The sequence below is a fragment of the Apis cerana genome, unplaced genomic scaffold, assembly GCF_029169275.1.
Source record: "Apis cerana isolate GH-2021 unplaced genomic scaffold, AcerK_1.0 Chr0_AcerK, whole genome shotgun sequence".
NCBI classification, from domain to species: domain Eukaryota; kingdom Metazoa; phylum Arthropoda; class Insecta; order Hymenoptera; family Apidae; genus Apis; species Apis cerana.
In genome coordinates this window covers 3404634-3414470 of record NW_026893558.1, presented here as the reverse complement: position 1 = coordinate 3414470, position 9837 = coordinate 3404634, and the positions used below count along the sequence as shown (strand labels likewise).

At 17.9% G+C, this 9837-nt stretch overlaps 1 long non-coding RNA gene across 1 annotated transcript; it reads left to right on the top strand.

The window, feature by feature from the left end:
- Nucleotides 1–3539: 3539 nt before the first annotated feature.
- LOC133667534 (uncharacterized) lies at nt 3540–5386 on the top strand. Its single transcript, XR_009833224.1, has 2 exons — nt 3540–4154; nt 4797–5386. It is a non-coding gene; the product is annotated as an uncharacterized LOC133667534 (long non-coding RNA).
- The last annotated feature ends 4451 nt before the right edge of the window (nt 5387–9837 follow it).

Genomic DNA, 9837 nt, shown 5'->3' with positions numbered 1-9837 from the left:
TACTATATTCAATGAATCATCTTATCATCGTTACCGAATTCTAAGGATTCCAAAATTTCTTCATACGAACGTGGTATTCGAAACCCATGCTTGTTGAGAGAATAATACATTCAATTTTGACTGGCTATTCTACATTATGATCGTATAACGAACAGGAAATTTTGAAATCTTTAGAATTAGGTAATGTTAAAATCACTTTATCTCTGGATATATAATAATAATATAATACATAAATCATATATATGTACTATAACTATTTTATTGTATTACAGTTACATTATAGCTATATACCTATTCATATATAAATCGTATAAGTACATATACAAATTCATACACATCAGAAATAATATATATACAGATACATACAGAAACTATATATATACATAAAATAAAAAGAAAACATATTTTCATTCGTTTTTTTTACGTTCCTGGATTTACGTATTATATTTAGATAAAAGAAAAATTTTATATTTAAAACCACTATATCTCCGAAAATATATCGTATATACAAATATAGTAATATAAATATAGTAAGTAAACGATACAGCGCTATACAAACGCACAAAAATAACATATACACACATACATTTGTTTAAGATATACGTACACATATACTATTCGAATAATACATGTGTAATAGATATATAAAAATGATACCTCGAGAAAAGGTTTAACGTTATTGTATTATATTAAAGTATTAAGTTCTTACGTATAAGAGAGATTAAGAAACACATAAATACGGACAGACAAAAATGGTATATATATATATATATATATATATATATATATATAGACACACGACAATTAAAACGATATATATGTACAAATATAGTAGGAATATAACATAATATAATACGATATAAATATAGTAAGTATGTAATAATAATTTTTAACGAATATACACATAAAAATCATATATATATATATATATATATATACACAAACACACACAGAAACGATATATACGTAAACTAAAAGAAATGTATTTTCCTTCATACTTTGGAAATATAAAATATATATATAATAATAATAAATATACTGTAACATAAATATATCGGATATATAATAATAGCGATATACATTCGAACAATAATCACATACGTATATATACATATTTATACACGAACACATACAGAAAAGACGTATATACATACAAATAAGAAGAAGAACATTTTCATTAAATCATCGTTAAGTATTCAAGTTTAAATACATATATTCTGATATATTTCAAAGATATATAATATATATATATAATAATAACATAATAAATATAACATAACGCGATATAAACATACGCATAACAATAGCAATGCACAAATAGACGAAAAAACCATATATATATTGAATAAATATGTAGTAAATACATATATACATATATACATATAGACATATATTGAATAAATATGTAGTAAATATAAAAACGATACAATACATGTATAACGAAAGATATAAGAGATTACCGAATTATAAGGATTCCAAAATTTCTTCATCTTTGTACGACCATAACTCGCTAAATCCCTTAGCGAGAGGAGCCCTTTACAATCAATTTTGGCCGTTTACTTCTCTACAAGCAGTTCATATATTACGATCGTATAAAGAAGAAAAAATTTTAGAATTTTATGAATAGTATATTTTTTTAACTGTATTTTTTTAGTGTATTTAATTAAAACGATTGTAAATCTCTGAAAATAAAGGAGACAAATATAGTTTTCTGCGTACTTTACAAGCGGGAAACGTTGATCTTTATACTCCATTTTGGCTGGTTATTCTGCGGCAAGCGATTCGTACGTTATGGTACATTATTATGCTTTTAACATTTCATTTGTGCATTTTTAAAATAAGATACAAGATGTCAGAAGAATTTAGTTGTGAATATTAATTTGGATGAAAATTATTTAAGCGTATCAAAAAAACATTAATGTATCATGTAACAGGATGAACAAGATAAAATAGTAAGCATTGGAAGTAATTAGAAAATTGGAGAAGATGAAATATTTTTATGAAAAATTCATTTTACTTAAATAAAATTTTAGATTTCGATAATTTAACTACGGATGATCCAGATACACAAGTTTTCGAAATGATACTTTAACAGTTGAAAATTTAGATGGAAATAGATTATGTTTGGATTTAACAACTCAATACAATTTAGAATCTACAATTTTACTACACAGTATTAAAAATTTTGAAGTTATATGTTATCGTTCCTTATTAGAAAATAATACGATATCTATCTAATATATTTTTATATATTTATATATTACATATATTCAATGCTAGGCAATGATAGAGATTGGCATGGTGAAATTAAAAAACGATAGAAATTTGAAAATAATATGATAAGCGATATGTAATTGAACGAATGAGTCAAAAAAAAAATTGAAGATAAATTTATGAGCGAAAATAATAAATATAAATCTGATGATATCTTTCTTAACACTATTCCCAAGCATTTAGAACCATTGAAAAAGAAAAAAAAAGAAGGAAATGCAATATAGTGCTAGCAATTTAAAAAAATAATTTGATACATAAGAAGGAAAAGAGATGGAAAATCTGAAAAAACTGATTGAAACGAACATATATATATACATATACATAATATGTGCATACATATATATATATGTATACGTATATATGTAAACAGGTAATATACAGTAAAGCTACACACACACACATTTCATGAAAATGTAATAATATAAATTATTGGATTATCTAAAAATTATGCACTTAGATTGCTGATATTACTACTATTAGTTTGATAATTCAAGGTCCTATTTGTAACTTAATGTATAGGCATACAAATTTTTTATACTATCTTGTAAAGAAATTGAATTATTATTAAAGATTTGATTTCAATGAAAATTATATAGTAACATACAGTAATATATTAAAGTTATGTATAGAATAATTTATTTTTGGACAAAAAATTTCTTTGAGTATGTGAAATAAACTCTCATTTTTCCATGTTTTGGATACAATTTCTGCTAGAAATATACTTCTTTTTATGTCCGATAATAGAGATAGACTTAAATATTTTATAATTTAAACTTTTATTTTATTTTGAATCATTACGACATGAAATTATATAAAGAAAGAAAAATAATGTTGAAACTTGAAAAATTAATTTCACTGCTTTGAAATGATGTTCTATAATAAAAAAAATAGTTTCATATTATTATACTCGCAATATTTCATAAAAACAAAATTACCGTTGATTTCGATAACACGAATTCAATTCAATATGTGTAAAGTGAATGAAAACTTCTGCGATTAACTGTACATATAAAGTTCTTATTAACAAGTTAATAATTAAAAATAAATAAATTTTATGCAAAGTGAATTTACATATTTACATTAAAAAAGTATTTCGTTCAAACATATTATTTAAATTAATTTAAAAAAAATTAAAGACTGATCATATTTTATGTGTTTATATATGTATAGATGCGTGTGAATATATACAATACAAATGTGTATATATATATATGTGCATATATAGTACGCATATATTGTATCCTTTTATAAAGGTGAAAAGTAAAGAAAGATAAAGATTTTTGATAATATAAATAGTTTATATTTTTATGAAAAATGTCATATATATCATCTGATAATATTAGTGTTATTTGTTCGATAAATAAATTCATGATATCATATATTTGTTAATTAATTTTTTAAAACTAAATATACATCAAATTTATGATAATTAAAATAATTAAAATAATATTGTGAACAGGTGTGACACATTATTAATTTATAATAATGTGATTGATATATTGTAAATATATATATAATACTTTAAATCGAATGCTGTTATAGAAGAGCTAAAATACGTTTAGAATATTCAATTTAAATGTCGTTTTTGCCGTCACGTTTAATTATATTCCAACAGATATTCCGTGAATTTATATTTTATAAATCATATTCGTATATATATACACATACATATATTAATAATATATTTAAAAATACGATGTGAAATATAAATTATAAAAATGTAAACAAATTTAATGCATAATTTCAAAAGATTGCTAAGAATAATACGTAATAACACGTAACGTTAATGATTATAACCTATATGAATGTTGAAAATTTGACAGTAAAAAAAATAAAAAAAGAAAATCAATGATTTGAAACAATAAATATTTTAATAAGTGGTTAGTGAAGTGTTTTTTAGTTTTCTTTATTTATTTAATTTGAAAGTGTGAAAATGTAAATAATTTAACTATTTTTCTGTGGAATATTTTTACCAATTTGTATTATAAAATTATGACAATTATAACAATTATAACAATTGTTTATATAATAGAATTTTAGAACATACGTAAATATAAATCTTACATATAGTTTCTCTCCATATTAATTTTCATAGTTTTGTTATTTTGAAGATTATACTTTTTAAAATTATACGATATAATTAGAAGAATTATAATAATGCAGAAAGATTTAAATTCATAATCATTTTGGTGTTTAAATATATTGATAAACATTCGTGATAATAATAATAATAATCCATTTTTAATATATCTTGTTCTATAATAAGATTTAATTGTCTATATTACTAATTAAAAATAATATTATTTAACTCTATTACGTGGAAATCGAGAATGTGTAAATGTTGGACAATGTGGAATTTATAATAATCTAATCTCGTGGTTTGTGTTCTTAAATGTCGTATAAGTTTTTATAAAATCATAAAACTAAAAATTAACCTTTATATATATTATTGGAATAAGTCAAACATTAACATCTGACTTTTATGTAATAAATATATCAATATTTTTTTTCTCTTTTATAAGGAAAAAATTCATTCAATGTGCTTGTCATTGCATACTGTCAAAGTACATAGGCAGCCCTAAGATGTTATGCAGAAGCATGACTGTTAACTTTAAAGCTATTCTATTCTATCATTTTTAAACGTAAATAATGAAAGAAAACAAGAAATTTGGTTAGATTAAATATAGGAATCTTTGGTCCTTTGGTAAAACATATATCCGAAAATATAATGGCAATAAAATACTAAGCTTGGATTAAATATTCTTCATTAATATTAAAATATTTACTTTTCATTAGAAAATTAAAACAAACAGAATCAAACATTATTATTTTTGTTCTTCTTCTACGATTATAGTCTTTATATTTAATATTTAATTATAAACGTATATTTGCGTACATTTTTATGTTTTTTATGTTTCATTTGTGCATTTTCCAAATAAGATACAAGAAGAAGAATTTAGTTGTGAGTATTAATTGAGATGAAAATCATTTAATTATATAAAAAGAACATTAACATTAACGTATCACGTAATAAAATGAACGAGATAAAATAGTAAGTATTGGTAAGAAGATTTGTATGAAATATATGATGAAAAAAATGATTTCCAGTAAAGACTCTCTGGTATTTTTAATAAATTTTAGTTATTATTGAATTAATTAAATTAATACAATTAATTGACTTTATCAATGAACTTTATCAATTTGATTATCAACTAATTTAATTTGAGGACATTTAATTTTAATATCATTAGGTATTTTTATTAGAAATTTTATTGCAATAATTCCAATTAATTTATTAATTCAAAATACATTATTAACTTTAGAAATTTTTATATCAATTATTCAACGATGTATTTTCAATTTTCTTAATTTTATATTTTTCAGAATCAAATTAATTTTAATTAATAAATAATGAAAAACAACTTTCCATTTAATGTAATCATAAATTGCTCATGATCAATTATTTTATCTTTTAGATTATTTGAATTAACAAGAACAATTTCTTTATTTATAATTTTAAATATAATTAATACCACTTTAATTATAATATTTTGATTTTGTGATATTATTCGAGAAAGAATATTTTATTATAAGGGATTACATATATTTTTTATTATTAATTTTTGAAAATGTAGAATAATTTTATTTATTATTTCAGAATTAATATTTTTTGTATTTTTTTTTTTTTGGACTTTCTTTCATACATCAATTTCTCCAAATATGAAATTGGAATTGATATATTATGACCACCAGAAAATATTAAATTTTTTAATTCAATAGAAATTCCATTATTAAATTCATTTACTTTAGTCTCTCCAGGTAAGATTTACAGTAACATTAAGTCATTATTATTTAGTTATTAATAAATTAAAATATAGAAAATTTTATTTAACACAAACAATTTTATTAGGAATTTATTTTACTATTTTATAAACAATTGAATATTTAAATTCTTTTTTTTTTGCTTTAATGATAGAATTTATGATTCTATCTCTTTTTTTTATTCAATTTTTTTATAGCTATTGGATTTCATGGTTTACATATACTGATTGGATCGTTCTTCTTTTAATATCTCTATATCGATTATTAAAAATTCATTTTTGAAATAAACATAATATAAATTTTGAATTAGCCATTTGATATTGATATTTTGTTGATGTAATTTGATTATTTTTATTTATTTATATTTTGTTTATTTATTGATTTAAATTTAAAAATTAAATTTTAATTATATATATATATTCATATATATATATATATATATATATATATTCATATTATCATATATATTATCATTTGAGTAAATAAACAATTATTTAAATTGAATATTTTAATCAGACTATAATAATTACAATAACTAAAATAATATAAGGATTTAATTAATTGAATCAATCTTTAAGTTGAAATTAAATGTAAATTATTACTTCTTATATATTATAATATAATATTATATTATAATATATACTTCTTATATATTATATGCTATAATAAATAAATTTTAATTTTTAAATTTTAATAAATTTTAAATTAATTAAAGCTAATTATTTAGCAATTTTAATAAATAATTAATAAAATTTAATTAAATATTGATAAAATTAATTTTTTTTATAAATTTTTTTATAAATTATATTTATAAATATAAATAATATTTGCAATAAACCAATTATTACTTAATAAAATAAATTTATAAAAATTTTATCCTATAATAATTATAATTCTTATAATTATTATTTTAAATATTATTAATTTATAAATTCATAATAAATTAATTCTACATAAATTAAAATTTATTGCATTAAAAATTAATTTTCTATAAATTAATCTTAAAATTATTATTATTATTATTATTATTAATATAAAAATTCCCATAATTTCATTTTCTTTTTTAAATACAACAATTAATTCTTAAATATTTATTTGTTATTACTAAAATTATTCAAAAAGAATATGAAACAGTTAAAATTGTTCCAATAATTAAATTTATTATTGAAAAATAATTTATTTTTCTAGAGAAAAAACATTCAATAATTAAATCTTTAGAATAATAACCAACTAAAAATGGAAATCCATGTAATCTTAAAATTGAACAAATAATAATTATCCTTTTTAATGGATAAACATAATATATTCCAAAATATAATCGAATATCTTGATTTCAATTTATAAAATGTATATATCTTCTAACATATTAATAAATAAATATTAATGACTTAAATTTTGCATGAATAAATAAATGTAAAAATACTAATTCAGTAAATCCTATAGATAATATTCTTATTATAAAACCTAATTGTCTCTAATGTTGAATAAGCAACAATTTTTTTCAAATCTAATTCAAAATTTGCTGTTAATTCAGCAAATAATATTGTTAATTTTGAAATTAATAAAATAATATTTTTATATTTATACTCTAATAAATCTACATAACGAATTAATAAATAAATTCCAGCTGTTATCAATATCGAAGAATGAATTAAAAATGAAACAGATGCTGGAGCTTTCATTGCCATTGGTAATCAAATTGAAAAAGGAATTTGAGCTGTTTTAGTGAAAGCTATTAATAATAAAAAAATTATTAGAAATTTATTTATTTTATAAAAAGATAAATTTCGTCTTCCATAATAAATTATTAAACATGTAATTAATAATTAATAATAATCCGATATCACGTTTTAAAATAAACTATATAAAACTATATAAATAGTTAAAGTATTACCTGAAGTAAATGATTTTAATTTTATGTAATAAATTACTAAACAATAAGAAATTAATCCTAATCTATGTCAACCTAAAATAATTGATAATATATTTGGCCTTGAAATTGATATATATATAGAAATTAAAAATAAAATTATTAAATATAAAAACCGATTTTTAATTCTCTTAAATTTATATATCTAATTCAATAAATAATAATTATAGAAAAATCCTTACTAAAAATGAATATTAATAATTTATAATCAATTATTATTAAGAAATTAAATTTTATAGAATTAAATGTATAAATATTTTATTTAAAAATAATAATTTTAGTTAAATATAAAAATCTTAATAATATAATAAATAATCTAAATTTAAATAATAAAATTCCAGTTAATTATTATATATTTTTATCATAATTTAAAATAAATTTATATCATTTCACAAATCAATATTTTTATTAAACTATTTAAATAAATATTAAATAAAATATAATTTTAAAAACATTAAATTTAATGGAATTCAATTATTAAAATAATGTATTATTAAAATAAAATATTCAATCAATAAATAAAATTATTAATTTTAAATCATATATAAATCTTTCCATTTAGTAAATATAAATAAATAAATTGAATAAATAAATCTAAATAAACAATATATTTTCAAAATAATAATTATAAATTTTAATCATGATACTAAACTAATTATTAATATGATTTCACTTATTATATTTAATGTAAATATAGGTGATCCTATATTATATAGATTATATAGATAAATATAGATGAACATATTACAAATCAAAATAAAGATATTGTAGATATAAAATTAATTATATCTTTATTAACAAATATTAAAGTCTAGTTTCTTTATAAATTTTTAATTTTAAATTTTTAAATTTACTAAAAAAAAATAATCCTGATGATTTAAAATCTCGAGAAATTACTATTAAATAACCACCATTTATTCTTATTTTAAAAAAGTTAAAATTCTTATAATTATTAATCCTGTATATACAACTGATGAAATTGCAATAATAGATGTATTATTAAATTATAATACTGGGATAAACATATTAATCTTAAAATTAAAATTCCAAATGAATTAATTATAATTAAAATTTTTTGTATAAAAATAAATTCATTCTTAAGAATTGTTATTAATCACAATATTCCATATTCTCTTAATTTCAATATAATTGAAATATAATTAAAGCTAAAATTATTAATCCATAATAAGATGCTTCAATATGAATCTTTATAATCAACTCTGTAGTAAATAAATTCAAATTTTAATTAAAAATGATATTAATAAATACATAAAGAATATTAAATTTAAATTTAAATTTTTTTTTCAATTAATATAAAATTTAATCTACAATCAATTCAATAAATATAATAAATAATATATAATATTATTAATGAAAAAATTGTTGTATATAATATTAAATAAAATTGATAATTAAGAATTTTCACATCCTCATTTGACAATTAAATAAAAAATCAATAATAAACCTAACTCATAAAATAAATAAAATACCAATAAATTTATTAATATAAAACTAATAATATATAAAATAATATATAAAAACTAATAATAATGAAATTATTAATAATAGATTTATAAACAAACAATTTATTCTATTATTATTTAATTCTAAAGAAATTAATCAAAAAACTCATAAAGTTAATATTATTAAATCGTAAGAAAAATTATTGAAACTAAAATTAGAAAAAATAAATATTCATTCAATTCAATTAAAATTAAATAAATTTATTAATAATATTATAATTAAATTTCAATTATTTATTTTTATTTAAAATTATTGAAACTAAAATTAGAAAAAATAAATATTCATTC